General features: G+C 39.6%; 1 protein-coding gene across 16 annotated transcripts in view; it reads left to right on the forward strand.

Moving 5' to 3' along the window:
• ZBTB20 (zinc finger and BTB domain containing 20) overlaps nucleotides 1-16,173 on the forward strand; it is a 635,906-nt gene that overhangs the window by 52,013 nt on the left and 567,720 nt on the right. For 10 of the 16 annotated variants that reach the window (XR_011558955.1, XR_011558954.1, XM_070750012.1 and 7 more), the window contains exon 2: nucleotides 11,655-11,795. The exons of the other annotated variants lie outside the window; for them this stretch is intronic. The gene's annotated coding sequence lies outside the window, so the exon portion shown is untranslated. The remainder of the gene's footprint in view (nucleotides 1-11,654; nucleotides 11,796-16,173) is intronic. 16 annotated transcript variants of the gene reach the window in all.

A 16,173-nucleotide genomic window follows, 5' to 3' on the forward strand; every position in this document is an offset into this window, starting at 1 on the left:
TCAGGCCTGAATCCTGACTGATTCAAATCCACTTCATCTAAGGTTTGCTGAAGTTACTATGCAGTCACATTTTCCACAACCTTTCCCTCAAAAGGGGCATTAAACGCTGTCTAGTATGGTAGGATTTGGTAATGGTTTCTTGAGAAGGGGATGAACCAAAACTTCCTTTAAGAAATGAAGGAACCACTGATTTCTCAAGGGTGAATTAATTACTATCAGAATTCAGCCATGTATGCCCCCCCCATGGCCATAGATCTAAGGACCAGGTGACTGAGATGAACTCAGAGTCATAAGGGCCATGTCTACTTCCTGTGATCTATCAACTGTGCTCATATAACAGGGCAAAAGTCTGTCTCAGCTATCTCCACTGGACCTATAACTCAGAACAAATTCAAGTGATTTTTGCTTAACAGTCACTTTAACATGTTTTCTGCCTGGCTTTGCAGATGAATCTACAACTTCCCTTGTCTCAAAGGGCATAAGTAATCTGAAGCAAGGCTGCTTGACAGCAATCTAGATGCACAAAGAGAGTGGGAGTATTGTAGTTTTGTAGCCCTCATCCTCTAAAAGTAGGCTTTAATAGCAATTATTACCATTACAGAATTCAGTGCAGTTCATCCTTCATTGACTTCTATCTATTCCGAAGATGTCTCTTCTCCCATTACTTTTCTCTCAGGTCTGTTGTACACCATATAGAGCAATAAGGTCCATGGGGAAGGGGAGTTTGCGTGGGTTGCAGTCTGATTCAAGGTCACATATGCCCTCTCTTTCCAAGAAGAAACTAATGCCTTCTGCCGCACAAATCCCAGCGACCGGTTAGGTCCCCGACTAAACAATATCGTCTGGTGGGACCCAGGGGAAGAGCCTTCTCTGTGGTGGCTCCGACCCTCTGGAACCAGCTCCCCCCAGAGATTAGGAGTGCCCCCACCCTCCTTGCCTTTCGGAAACTCCTTAAAACCCACCTCTGCCATCAGGCATGGGGGAATTGAAACATCTCCCCCTTGCCCATGTAGTTTCTGTGTATGATTCGACTGTGTGCTTGTTTTTTATATATTGGGGTTTCTTTTGGATTTTTTAACCTAAAACTGTAATTTAGATTGCTAAATATTAGATTTGTTACTATGTATTGTTTTTTACCATTGTTGTGAGCCGCCCCGAGTCTATGGAGAGGGGTGGCATATAAATCCAATAAATCTAATCTAATCATAGACTCTTAGGAACAGCCCACAGCTCTCTCCAGATCTTTGTAGATCTATCAAGTCAGTGGTGGTGGACCAATTTAATTGGGATAGCAGGCAGTCCAGAGGATCTCGTGGTTACTAGAGCATGATCTGATTACAAGTCACAGATAGCCCCCAAATTTAGTACTAATATTTAATTAATATAATTTGAATAGAGAAGGAAAATTTAAGTCCAGTTCCTTGCTTGCCAGAATAGCCAAAATGTAACGTTCCCATTTTTCCTTTTTATTCTTCCTAGCATTTTAAAATAGTATTTAATTATAGACTTGTAATGAAGCCTAATATTACACTTAAATATAAATATATTACAGTATATTAGAACTGTAAATGCTATGTTAAAGTGAAATATTTGTATATGATTACTATAAGAAAATTTAAATGTACAGTATTCTGCAAATATATTTTCTTTTGGGATAGTTCTCCCAATCCGTTACTGCCTTGGATAACAGTCTCATAATTCTCTATACTGTATATTTTATATATTTTAAATGCTCTCACCTCTGGTTGGTAGCTCCTTTTTAGGACCAAGATAATTCATAGTTCTTGATTGGTTATGTTGCTGTAGTCAGGGCAGATATTAGAAGGTTATTGATGGTTATAGACGGTTCTGGATTACATTTGTAATGTCAATTGCATTGAATTCAGTAGATTTTACTTTCAAATGCATAATATTGTATTGTGAATCCTTTTGGGCAACACTTTTTACTTTGGAGGAATTTATATAGCATAAATAGTGATTATTTAACTATTTGTTGATCATTTTTCATATTAATATTGTACTATTGGACTGTGATTTTTACTGATTTGATGACAGAAAGTTTCATCTACAGACAATATAACCCAAGAATGGAAACCCCCTGTGAACTCTCGACATTGAAATGATTATGCCGGAGAGGGGCGGCATACAAGTCCAACTAATAAATAAATAAAATAAATAAATAAATAAATAATCAATTGAAATATCCTGTTTAACAATCTCCTCATTAAATTTTAAAAAAAATTGAGGCCTGTTAGTGTCACTGTGTCACTGCTTATAGACTCTGCAATCCCCAGAGGTCAAAATAATCAGTGAAAAGTTCTGCCTCTCATTTTCCACAAGGCTACCAAATACGTGATTTGGGTACTGGGGTACCTGGCTCATAGTCATGATTTATCAGAAAGAGGTAGCAATGTCAATACCATTACACTTCCTTTGCCAGCTTTCCACAAGCAAAGTCAATGGGGAACTTGGCAGGGAAAGTCACAAGCTTCCCCAGTATGATGCTTTAACCTGGAGTCTGTGCCAACTTTTCCCAGCCTCCCTTGAGTGCAGCCTGCACTGGACCTCCCAAATATTTCAAGCCTCCCTAAACTTGCACGTTTACTGTTCCAGGCCTCCCAAGATTTCGCTGACCTCCTTCAACTCACAAGTGGTCTGCACTAGGTCTCCCAGTGGCCTGCTTTTATACCTACTGGCCTCCTTGTCTCATGCAGAGTTAGCTCTTGGGTTAAACGGGAAATATTCTATATTGGAAAACTCTTTCAAAATGAAATTTTAATGCTTTCTTTAAAGTAAATCTTTACATGCGAAAAACTGTTATACTAAATTTTAAGTACCAGTGTTTATTTTTTAAAATCTATATTGCCATATTTCCCCTAAATGGTATTAATTGTAAAATAAAGGAGAATTTTGATGTTTGTTTGTTTGTTTTTTAATGGCTTTTCAAAGTGACCTATGGCAATGGTTTAACCCCAAACTGCCAAAGGCCTATGTGCAGGAAAAAGCTGGGAAGATTGCTATGGTTGTTATGTGTTGAGTATTAATGCAGTTTTCTGTAATTGGAAGCTATGATCTGGAGGAGGAGAGTGTAAATGAGGAAGAGATTGAGCAAGAAATTAGAGAAAGTAGTTTCATCAAGGTTAGAAGAATAGAAGAACATATCGCAGGACATGGGAGGCTGCTCATGGAGTTGATAGGACCAGTGGTTTATTTTATTTATTTATTTTATTTATTTTATTTATTTTATTTATTTTATTTATTTTATTTATTTTATTTATTTTATTTATTTTATTTATTTTATTTATTTTATTTATTTTATTTATTTTATTTATTTTATTTATTTTATTTATTTTATTTATTTTATTTATTTTATTTTATTTTTTTTATTTATTTTATTTATTTTATTTATTTAATTTATTTATTTATTTATTTATTTATAATTTTTTTTTTATTTTTTTTATTTTTTTTATTTTTTTTATTTTTTTATTTTATTTTTTTATTTTTTTATTTTTTTTATTTTTTTTATTTTTTATTTATTTATATTTTATTTTATATTTTATTATTTATTTTTATTAGAGTTGAAAGGGACCTTGCAGGTCATCAAGTTCAGCCCTTGCTCAAACAGGAAACCCTACACCACCCCAGCCAGATGGTAGTCCAATTTCCTTTTGAATGTGTCGAGTAATGGAGGCATTCACAACCTTTGCTGGCAGGGCGTTCCACTGATTGATCGCTCTCACCATCAGAAAGTTCTTCCTTATTTCCAGGTTGAATCTCTCCTTGGTCAGTTTCCATCCATTGCTCGTGGTCTGGTCCTGTGGTGCCCTGGAAAATAATGTGACCCCCTCCTCTCTGGCAACCCCTCAAATATATTTATACTGCTATCTTGTCCACTCTGGCACTCCTCTTTGCTAGACTATCCATGCCCAGTTCCAGCAACTGTTCTTCTTATGTCTTGGTTTCCAGTACCCTTATCATTCTGGTTGCTCTTTTCTGTACTTTCTCTAGAGTTGCAATGTTCTTTTTGTAGTTGGGTGACCAAAATTGAATGCAGTACTCTAGGTGTGGTCTGACTAGGCACTAGGGCATTGTATTAGTACCTCCTTAGTCTTGGAGTGTATCCCACTGTTGAGGCAGCTTAAGATTGTGTTGGTTTTTTTAGCTGCTACTGCACATTGCTGGCTCAGATATTTAATCCTATCTTACACTGCAGCTCTTAAGTTTCATCCCTAAAACCAGGTGAATTTTAAAATTATTATTAATGGCCTTGTACTCTGATGTATACTGAATACCAAGTTCGTTTACAATTTATTTATTTGTTCAATTTTTTAAATGCTGCCCTTCTCCTTCGAATCAGAACGGCTTACAACATGTTAGCAATAGCACTTTTTAACAGAGCCAGCATATTGCCCCCACAATCCGGGTCCTCATTTTACCCACCTCGGAAGGATGGAAGGCTGAATCAACCTGGAGCTGGTGATGAGATTTGAACCACTGACCTGCAGATCTAGCAGTCAGCTTTAGTGGCCTGCAGTACTGGACTCTACCTATTGCACCACAATGGACCATTGTCATAAAAAATTGGATTGTGAAAAAAGCACTCGATCTACCTTGTATAATAAAGATCTGGTTGGGCCTCTTTATAGATTTGTCAACCTGACTTCTGAGATTGGCACTAACCATGGCAGGGTGTCCATTTTAACCTTTGATGTTGTAATGGCTTCTAGAAGCACTGATCCCCCAGATATATGGGACTCCAGGTATATGAGACCTTTGCCTGATTTGGGTCTTATCAGCTGAGCAGTTAAGCTTGTTGTTGTCTTACTAGTCTTTTTGATATTGCAGCAGCACATCTACAGATTCTGTTGCAGGGTTGGCAATGTTCTGGGCCCTTCCAATTTGTCCAAGCAATTTTGTTGTATACCTGATATATGATGATAATAAAGGCTTTGAATTTTGGTGGTCTGGAATTTGGACTTCAAAGCAACCATAGGCATATTTCAAATTATCAGGAACCAGATACATTCTGGGAGAGGGAGTGTCACATGGTAGATCTGGGTGATGTTGCAATATGACTTGAAAATGGATATTATCATTCAGCCTTTTCCTTGGTTCCTGTCTTGTGTAGTTTTCTGGAATTTGAGCCTATAACTTCTGAAGAAATGGACAAGATCCTTGAGATAATTTACTCAGTAACCTTTGTATTTAATTATTATTTATTAGATTTGTATGCCGCCCCTCTCCGTAGACTCGGGGCGGTTCACAGCAAAGACTCGGGGCGGCTCACAGCAACTCATGCAAAACCTGTGTGATTTGTGAGATATGCAGTTGGTATTGTTGGCGTTCCTGCCTTGAAGGAGGTTAGTAGTATGCCCCTCAAAAATTCTTTACTGGAACTTGTTGCTCTGAATAATTTTTTGCAGTGTATCCTCTTTCCTTTTAGTGGGAAGGTGGCTGAATAACGGCTTCGGAAATATGGATCGGATGGATTATCTAAATTGTTTTCTGTGAGATTTCAGGCCAGAAAATATTATTGAAAGATCATTAGGTGTACTTAATACCATTGACCAGAGCCAGAATGTGGATGGTGTAATCATTCCGGTTCTCCTTGATCACTCAGTATCTTTGGGTGCAATTCATTATTGTATCAGTCTGGAGGGTCTGTGGAGCTAGACCTTTCAGACATGCTTTATTGGTTGATATCTTGTTGGTTCTCCCTTCTCTTTGGTCATGTTCAGTCAGTGTTTTGGGGAAGGAAAGATCAAGCCAGATTCTCATGTCAGGTGCTTCAAAACCTTTTGCTTTCACTCTTCATAAGGCCTCTGGGTGAGGTCATCTTGTCAGTTGTCTTTTAGTATGCTGATTAGCCTGAAGAGCCCTGGTTCCCAACCTGGGGCCCATGTGCCATGGGGAGGTAATTTTATTTTTAATGGGGTCACTGTCTAGATGATGCTGGCAAACTCTTGTCTCAGTGTCTCGACATGTCTGGATCTGGATAAGGACTGATAGGCTCAAACTGATAAATTCTGCATTAGAAACATAGAAACATAGAAGACTGTCGGCAGAAAAAGACCTCATGGTCCATCTAGTCTGCCCTTATACTATTTCCTGTATTTTATCTTACAATGGATATATGTTTATCCCAGGCATGTTTAAATTCAGTTACTGTGGATTTACCAACCACGTCTGCTGGAAGTTTGTTCCAAGGATCTACTACTCTTTCAGTAAAATAATATTTTCTCATGTTGCCTTTGATCTTTCCCTCACTAACTTCAGATTGTGTCCCCTTGTTCTTGTGTTCACTTTCCTATTAAAAACACTTCCCTCCTGAACCTTATTTAATCCTTTAACATATTTAAATGTTTCGATCATGTCCCCCCTTTTCCTTCTGTCCTCCAGACTATACAGATTGAGTTCATTAAGTCTTTCCTGATACGTTTTATGCATTATTACATTATATAATAATACATAATTATTATATAATATATATAATATATAATAATACATTATATAATAATAATATATTATTATTTTTATTATTATTATTTATTAGATTTGTATGCCGCCCCTCTCCGAAGACTCGGGGCGGCTCACAACAATAATAGAAACAATATAACAGTGAAACAAATCTAATATTAAAAATACAACATATATAAAATCCCAGCAATTATGGTAGGGCAAGATCTGTCAATATTATACATGGACTTTTTTTAATACATTTGTTATTCTAAAAGCTAGAACACTGACGACATGGATTTAAATCACACAAAATGTCATAGAAATAAAGTCTTAGCATGATAGAAAATGCCACAAATACCTTCCACCAATTTCATTGATTAGAAGCCATATTCAGAAATGGCCTTTTAAACAAGTCATTTGATTTATGTAGCATAACTTCTCTATCATTGTACTTTCAAAGTCAAAATAGTAATATAGCTGAAAATTATTATTTATATTGGACCACTTATAAAAGAGTATCCCTTTTCAGGTTGTATAAGCATTTAAACTTTACAGTCAGAATAAATAACCCAAGATGTATTGTAAGATACGGTTTAGGTAGGTTTCTAAAAATACCTCTCAGATGGTAGTGCTATTTTTTCCTTCAGTTTCAAGCTTTATTTATTTATTTATATTCTATTTGTATCCCATGTTTATTATTTTTACAAATAAGTCAAGATGGTGAACATGTCCAACACATCTTCCTTTTGCTTGTTTCTCAACCCTGTGAGGTGTGTTGGGCTGAGAGAAAGTGACTGGCCCATTGTCATCTAAGCTGACTTTCGTTTCGAAGGGAGGATTTGAACTCACAGTCTCCAGCTTTCCAGCCTGGTGTTTTAAACTTCTAAGCCAGACTGGCTCTCTTTCACACAGCCTTTTATGCAATGATATATAGATTCTACGGAGGAGTTCTGAAAATGGAGACTGGAAAAAGCAATCATTATACTCTTCTATTTTGCAGTTCCTATGTTGACTTTTTAAAAAGTGGATTAGTCAGAAGTAATTTTTTCTCTTGAAAGCAGAGGTTTTGATTATGAAGGCTTTTTGACCTAGAAAGATGTATAATATATAATAATTGCGGGAAGCAATAGATAACTCTTCAAAAAAAGAGTTGGTTGAAGTCCAAGTGTTTTGCAACTTCCAGCATTTCATTTGTACCGTATCTATATATTTTTATCTTTTTCCTTTTTTGTCCTACTGGAAGCTTCTTAATGCTTCTTCAGAGCTTGGTTTTTTGACATAAAGTGCATTTTGATCAGATTTTTAAGGTATTAAAGTTTTCTAAACAAGCTGGTTCTTTCTCTGACATACAGACTTCAAACGATTTGTCCTATGAACCAGTACAGTTTGGCCTAAAATGTTTAACTGCTGTGAAGGCAGCTGTTCCTGTCTTCTTCACAAGTCTGTAGTGTTTTTTTTTTCACAGTATGTTCAGCTGAATCATAACTATTATGCAAGAAAAAGTCTAGTTTTTCCTTACCAACGTAAAGACTTTCTTAAGTTTTCTTTTAGCTTGTTCCCAGTTAAATCTTTTGTTTTCTTGCCATAGGGTTTAACTTTGTTTGATCTGATTTTTTTTAAATATAAAAATGGTGGGAGGATATTCCTTTGTTCATCAGATAGTTAAATTAATTATTAATATAGTAGTGAGGCTTGATTTATTTCATTGGAATTTAATAGAAATGTGAATTCTTACATTTGAGCACAAGAATATATGCTGCAAATATGGGGTTTATAAGTTTTTCTTTTTAAAACTGTGTGCTAGCTTTTTCTAAATGTAATACATAGTTTGAATCATAAAGATATACAGGGCTTTTACATATACAGTGATCCCCCGGGTATTGCGCTTCCGATGATTGCGAAATGGCTATATGGCGATTTTTGAACCCGGAAGTAAAAACACCATCTGCGCATGCGCGCCCTTTTTTTCTATGGGCACGCATGCGTAGATGGCGCAGGGCAGATCAGCTGCTGGGCTGCTTCCCTGGGTCTTCCCCCGTTCGCCGCTCGCCCGGCGTTCGCCCGGCCACCCGCCGTTCGCCCGGCGTTCGCCCGGCCACCCGCCCTTCGCCGCTCGCCCGTCCTTCGCCCGGCCACCCGCCGTTCGCCCGCCCTTCGCCCGGCCACCCGCCGTTCGCCCGGCTCGCCCGCCGTTCGCCGCTCGCCCGCCGTTTGCTGCTCGCCCGCCGCTCGCCCGGCCACCCGCCGCTCGCTCGCTGCTCGCCCGGCCACCCGGGTTCGTTTGGCTTCGGGACATGCCGGCGGTGACGTTTTAAAACAGCCGCGCGGTTTACCAACTGAGTCCCGAAGTCAAAGGCGAACTTCGGGACTCAGTTGGGAAGCCGCGCGGCTGTTTTAAAACATCGCCGCCGGCATGTCCCGAAGCCAAACGAACCCGGGTGGCCGGGCGAGCAGCGAGCCCGCCCTTCGCCCGGCCACCCGCCGTTCGCCCTCCGTTCGCCCGGCTCGCCCGCCCTTCGCCCGGCCACCCGCCGTTCGCCCGCCGTTCGCCCGGCTCGCCCGCCGTTCGCCCGGCCACCCGCCGTTCGCCCGCCGTTCGCCCGGCTCGCCCGCCGTTCGCCGCTCGCCCACCCTTCGCCCGGCCACCCGCCGTTCGCTCGCTGCTCGCCCGGCCACCCGGGTTCGTTTGGCTTCGGGACATGCCGGCGGTGACGTTTTAAAACAGCCGCGCGGTTTACCAACTGAGTCCCGAAGTCAAAGGCGAACTTCGGGACTCAGTTGGGAAGCCGCGCGGCTGTTTTAAAACATCGCCGCCGGCATGTCCCGAAGCCAAACGAACCCGGGTGGCCGGGCGAGCAGCGAGCCCGCCCTTCGCCCGGCCACCCGCCGTTCGCCCTCCGTTCGCCCGGCTCGCCCGCCCTTCGCCCGGCCACCCGCCGTTCGCCCGCCGTTCGCCCGGCTCGCCCGCCGTTCGCCCGGCCACCCGCCGTTCGCCCGCCGTTCGCCCGGCTCGCCCGCCGTTCGCCGCTCGCCCACCCTTCGCCCGGCCACCCGCCGTTCGCTCGCTGCTCGCCCGGCCACCCGGGTTCGTTTGGCTTCGGGAGATGCCGGCGGCGACGTTTTAAAACAGCCGCACGGTTTACCAACTGAGTCCCGAAGTCAAAGGCGAACTTCGGGACTCAGTTGGGAAGCCGCGCGGCTGTTTTAAAACGTCGCCGCCGGCATGTCCCGAAGCCAAACCAACCCGGGTGGCCGGGCGAGCAGCGAGCCCGCCCTTCGCCCGGCCACCCGCCGTTCGCTTGCTGCTCGCCCGGCCACCCGGGTACGTTTTAAAACAGCCGCGCGGTTTACCAACTGAGTCCCGAAGTCAAAGGCGAACGTGGGCGTGGGCGACGGGGAAACCCCAATCTTCGGCTCCTCGCTGCTGGGAAGTAAAAACACCATCTGCGCATGCGCAGATGGTGTTTTTACTTCTGCAGCGCTACTTTGCGAAAACCCGCTCGTTGCGGGGGGTCCTGGAACGGAACCCTCGCAATTATCGGGGGATCACTGTATAGTAGTAATCTTAATAAATGAGGAATAATTCTTCAATTATCTGAAATTATTTCTATTTGGGATTGAAGATTGCTATTAGGAATCAGTACTGTACTTCCAGTTCTAAGTTGTACAAATTAGAAATACTAAAATAGAAGTGAAAATTTCTGTAACAAGAAGAGGTGAAATCTGGAGATCTATATTAATGTTTTGCAGTGAAAATGAAACAACCTTCCACTTGTTTTCTAAGAAATATTTATTGAAATAACTTATATTTTGTTTTGTTACTAATCCTGAAGAAAGATTTTACTTATGATATAGTTTAATAGATAGGACTATTAAATATGATTTGATTTGTATCTGTTCCTGCTACAGTAAGTGTTAATAGGATCTCATGACTCTTTTTAAAAAGTTATAAAAATAAAGAGAAATAGAGTTAACTAACTGACTATTCAGTCTTGGCATTGTTTTTTCACTATTATTATTTATCATTATGTATTGGACTTATATCCCGCCCTTCTCCGAGGACTTGGGGTGGGATAATAAATTATTTTAACATAATTGAGAATTAAAGGCAATCTGCAAAATTAAACTATTTGGATTAGATACCAATATTCGTATTCTCCTGTAATTTTTTTGTAATTTTGTAGTTTCACATTATTGATATTGATCAATATAAAGAAATCTTACACAAAGGGAATGTGTTTTAACATAGTCAGATGTCTCTGGGATTAAAATTAATTACTGTTGTCACTATTCAGACATTTTTACAATGCTGATTATATAGTTATAGATTGTATAAACTGTTGTTCTCCCAAAATGTTAAATCCTATTGAGGGTGGTATCTCATTCATCTCCTTAACTAGGTTTGACCCTGCTTACCTTTTAAAATATCACCGAAGTACTGTATATTATGATGAATGGAAGTAAATCCCATATAGCCTACCTTATTTTTAAGTGCAATTGATACATTTGAAATCCAAGTCACAATTAATTCTGATTCATTAGTGAAAAGCCTAAATTGTAGAAATTACACTGATTCTTTTCCAACTTGTTTTTCTAGGTTTCTCAAAAATAATTTATGATTACCTTCCAAAAAAATATCATTTAATAACACAATAATTTACATGGAAGAAAAGTTAGGCTTGACAGATCTGCCTTTTTTGTAGACTTTTTCAGACTTGTGACTCTAAGTACATGATTTTAAAAAGTGTGCATGGAATATTTTTCTAATTCTTTTGTCCAGGACTTGGTGGTATAATATAGTATATCAAGTAAACAATTAATTTTTCTGAAATATTATTTGAACTAGCTTACAGATATCTTTTTTTAAAAAAAAAATCAGATTTAATTTTTGTTTTTGCTGTAATTTTCTAACCCTAAAACAAACTGTTGGATTCAAGAGGGAATTTAAGGGAGGTTGGTTTTTAATTCTATTTTTGATGAGCCAGAAGAACTCCTGTGTAGACCTAACATTAGTTAACACTCTATCCATTTTGTTTCATTCTATAATATTTGAACTTAATGGACTCTGAATTTTCATTAAATTGCAGATTATGTCATTTGTGGTAATGTACGCTATTTACATAATATTATTCTGGATCTTGCACCTTATTTGTATCATGATATCATTTGATTATTCTTTCACTGTTTGATTACAGAGTTAGCATATTGATTCACATCAACAACTAAAAGACTGGAACATAAAGGACTTTAGATGCTTGCAAAATACCTTTATGGTTTGGAAGTGTACTTTTCTTGAGAATACTTCGCAGAAGATTTTTGACACAAATTCCAACCAGGTTTGAAAATGAGAAGTCTTGATTTTTCTTAACCTAACTAAGCTTTGCATATCAGGAACATTATGTTTGAAGATTGTTGTATATATCATTGGTTATATACACAATGTAGTATTCTGAGGATCAGCAAAATATTCATTTTGTCTTTTCTGATAAAATGAAATCACTTATCTGGTATGATTTGTAATTTTCCAATTATTTGTAGTATTTTAAATATGGTCCATCCACTGATATTCATAAATAACTTTAAAACAAAAAGAAATATATTTTATATAAACTTCATATAAAGTAGGCTCTCTTGCAAGTCTTAAAAATATGGGGAAAAGATTTGAAATTTAAATAATTGTTCAACCTGCAAGACTTAAATTTCTGTATTTCTTAATGATACAAAATTCCTTTAAAATTAGTTTTAATAACTGATCCAGAATTAACCCTAAAAGTAATTTATAAAGATTCCTAAAATAATTTATAGAAGTACTGCTTAAAATATATACTGCATTAATCAAAAACTTTCTAAATTGCTCATTCATCTGCAGTACTTGTATCCTGCCTTCATTTCAAAAGACTCTGCACATAAAACATCAAGGGCAATAATAACAATTACAAATCTATATCAGAATAACAAAAAGAAAGAAGGAAGGAAGGAAAGAAAGAAAGAAAGAAAGAAAGAGCAAAGATATAATTAAAGATAGACAATGAGGAAGTTAGGGAGAAACATGGGCCAGTCTTGGAGACTGGGGACGGCTCTGATGAGTGTTTTGAGTTGGAGGCAGAGATGGGGCCTGGGCTGTCTTAAAGTTATCGTTTATCTTTGGAGTCGGAGATAAGTGAGGCAGAAGAATATCTGGAGCCTGTTTCCAATGTGTGCATGCGCAGACTGTCTGAAGAAGGGAACAACTAAGGAACGGGTCAAGTTAGGAATAAAGGCACAAGTGGATGCTGAATGGCCCCTTCCATAGGGAATAAATAGGTGTAAAAGGAGATTGGCGTTTGCAAGAGACGATTAGTTCATTTATTAATGTGAAGATTTGCTTCGTGCCTCACAGAGACTCCTTGTCAAGTGTTTGATTGTATAGAGTTGCACCTGGAGCTATTGGCCTGGCAACTATTCAAGGACTGATAAGGTCTGTTGTTACTATTCCTCCTTGAAAGGTTTATTGCCTCTGATTGTGAATGCTAGGAATTCACATTAGCCAAATAAAAAAGTTTTTTTCAGGACCCTCGTGATTTTGTGAAGCCTAGGCCGGAACATAGGGGTCCTGCCCATATACTCTCACGTTCTTATCACCTCACAATTGGTTTATTTCAATATGCTCCACATGAAGTTTGTCTCAAAATCATTGGGCTGTTGTAGTTGGCCAGAATTTAGTAGTACATATAGTTGTGTGTCCATTGGCAGGGGCCAAGAAGATCTGATGCCCTCCTTCTGTAGCTCCTGCCCAGTGCTCTCTCTTTTCTTTCCCCTTCGCCTCCCCACTTGTTTACCCATCCCAGAGAGCTCTTTCCCTCAGTGGTTCCTTTTCTTACTGCTAGGCGGTTATGCCGATTTTGTCCTTAAAGGCTGCTCTGTGCCTTTTGATCTTTCTTGGGGGTGGAGAAAAGCAATCCTGTGAAGGGACCAAGCCTGCTGCTGAACCTGGAAGCTTAGTGGCTTCTTTCCCATCCAGACACTGGCTCAGGGTGCCTAAAACTTGGCTCCTTGCATGTGCAGAAGAAAATAAACACAGAAAAAAATATTAAATGACATCGACAGAACCAGTTCTGTGACATCATTGTAACATCAACAGTGGCCTGCTACCAGTTTGGGGCAAACTGGGGGGGGGGGGGTTACTCATCTCTGCATACCTCATATGACAGGGTTAAAGTGAGAAGTTTTTTATTTTATTTATTTATTTTGTCAAGCATGTATAAGATAACATATACAAGTATAAACATGTTTGTAATTGTTGCAGTTTGTAAGTGATTAAAGTCCGTTAGAACATTAACCCCGCGGATGCAATAGATGAAGCCTTTAGTCATTTGTTCAAAAACAAGATTTCTTTATTATAAAAATAGAAAATAAAACATGTCTCGAGGGACAAAACAATAAATATGTCTTTACATGATGGAGGTAGAAAAGAGAAAAAAAGGAGTTTTAGAATAAAGAAGAAGGAAGTGATTTGACAGGATATTAATCACAATAGGAGGATCTTAGTAAGGCACACACACAGTTAACTCTTTAATTACTAAAAGTCTCTGGGGCTGGCAATATTCAGCGTGACAGTAATTACATGAAATGGATACAATTAAATGATGACATTAGGAGAGGGACGGTAGGCACAATGGTGCACTTATGCATGCCTCTTACATTTTAGGAATGGGGTGAGATTAAAGTTGTGAATGTTTGGGGAAGAAACCACAGAGTCAGGTAGTGCATTCCAGACATTGACCATTCTGTTGTATTTTCTGCAATCGAGTTTGGAGCTTATCTGGACTTGATTGTTTTATGCAGATGTTTCATTACCCAAACCATATACAGTGGTACTTAATTCGTTCCTTGACCAGGTTCTTAGCTAGAAAAGTTTGTAAGAAGAAGCAATTTTTCCCATAGGAATCAGAGTAAAAGCAAATAATGTGTGTGATTGGGAAAACCACAGGGAGGGTGGAGGCCCTATTTCCTCCCAGGAGATTCCTAGAGAGCCCCACAGAAGCCTCCCCCCCCCTCTGCACCATCCCATATGCATGCATTAACAACCGCCACAGTCCCCCATTTCCTGACTTCTTGTGGAGCAGGTAGGCCCATCTTGGAGCCTGGGGAGGGTAAAAACACCCTCCCGGAGAATCTGCATAAGCTGAAAATCAGCTGGCCAGCATGCACATGCACCCTGGAGCTGAGCTATGGCAACTGTTTGCTTGCCGGCATATATGGCTCCACATGCCACCTGTGGCACTCGTGCCATAGGTTCGCCATCCCTGGCCTAGGATATGGAATGGTGTCCCTGTAGATTTGATTTCATTCACTCTGGTAAAATACGTACAGTGGTACCTCATGATACAAACTTAATTGGTTCCAGGAGTAGGTTCGTAAGGTGAAAAGTTCGTAAGATGAAATAATGTTTCCCATAGGAATCAATGTAAAAGCAAATAATGCGTGCAAATCCTTCAGGAAAATCCCAAACTTTAGAAGGGAGGCGAACAGAGGGCAGGGAGGAGCAACTAAAGGGGCGGGTGGGAGAAGCAAGGCTAGGCTAAAGGGTGAGTGGGAAGGAAGAAAGGCAAGGGGGGCACTCCTCCCTTTTCTTTCTTCAAAAGACACCCTTTCAGTGCTTGCAAACACGCTGTTCTCCTAGTTATTTAAATGGAGTCTTTTCCCCCTCCAAGCCACCCCTCCCTTTTCTTTCTTATAAAAGACACTCTTTCAGTGCTTGCAAACACGCTGTTCTCCTAGTTATTTAAATGGAGTCTTTTCCCCCTCCAAGCCACCCCTCCCTTTTCTTTCTTATAAAAGACACTCTTTCAGTGCTTGCAAACACGCTGTTCTCCTAGTTATTTAAATGGAGTCTTTTCCCCCTCCAAGCCGCCCCTCCCTTTTCTTTCTTCAAAAAAGGGGGGGAAAAAGAAACCCCTTCATCCCAGCAGCAGCGGCTTGGGTTCGTAAGGTGAAAAAAGTTTGGAAGAAGAGGCAAAAAAATCTTAAACACCGGGTTCGTATCTTGAAAAGTTCATTAGAAGAGGCGTTCGTAAGATGAGGTACCACTGTATTTTTGCCACAAGTTTTAATTGTTAACAGATTGTAATCTGGATACTGTTTTTTCATCTTTTATTGTATAAAATTACTGTCACAGTTTTCGTTTTGTAATTTGTTTCAATTATTTTGAGAAGTGTTGACTGCTAACTTTAGGACAAAATGGTTCTTAACAGTTCAAGTAGAGGTTATGAGTAGATTCTTTTACGTTGAGAAATAGAAGCTGACATGGAATGCCAGTCAATTATGTATGTGTATATTTCCTGCTGGTTAGCTTATGACAGCACTTACCTAATATTAGATTTTCTTGAAATTTTGAACAAGTTTGAACCTAGTTAAAACTTGGATGGGAGATTTGTAGGGGAAAAAATTAAGCCTTTAGGATGAGTCCTGAAAAGTATCTGGAGGAGAATAGTGTCGATAGCAAACTATGTGACTCTTTCCCTTCCCTTCCCTTCCCTTCCCCATTAGAAAACATTACGCTTTTTCCATTTGTGTCCATCTGTCTTCTGGTCTTCATTAGACAGTGTAGCAAGACACCAGGTTACTATCTGTGTATGCGTGAAATTAGCTAATTGGTGTTAGTAGCAATATTTTCACATGTTTTATAAGCAGAGTGCAGCAAGGTATATAAATGTAGATATGATCCAGACACAC

The sequence above is a fragment of the Erythrolamprus reginae genome, chromosome 4 (genome assembly GCF_031021105.1).
Source record: "Erythrolamprus reginae isolate rEryReg1 chromosome 4, rEryReg1.hap1, whole genome shotgun sequence".
In the NCBI taxonomy this organism is placed as follows: domain Eukaryota; kingdom Metazoa; phylum Chordata; class Lepidosauria; order Squamata; family Dipsadidae; genus Erythrolamprus; species Erythrolamprus reginae.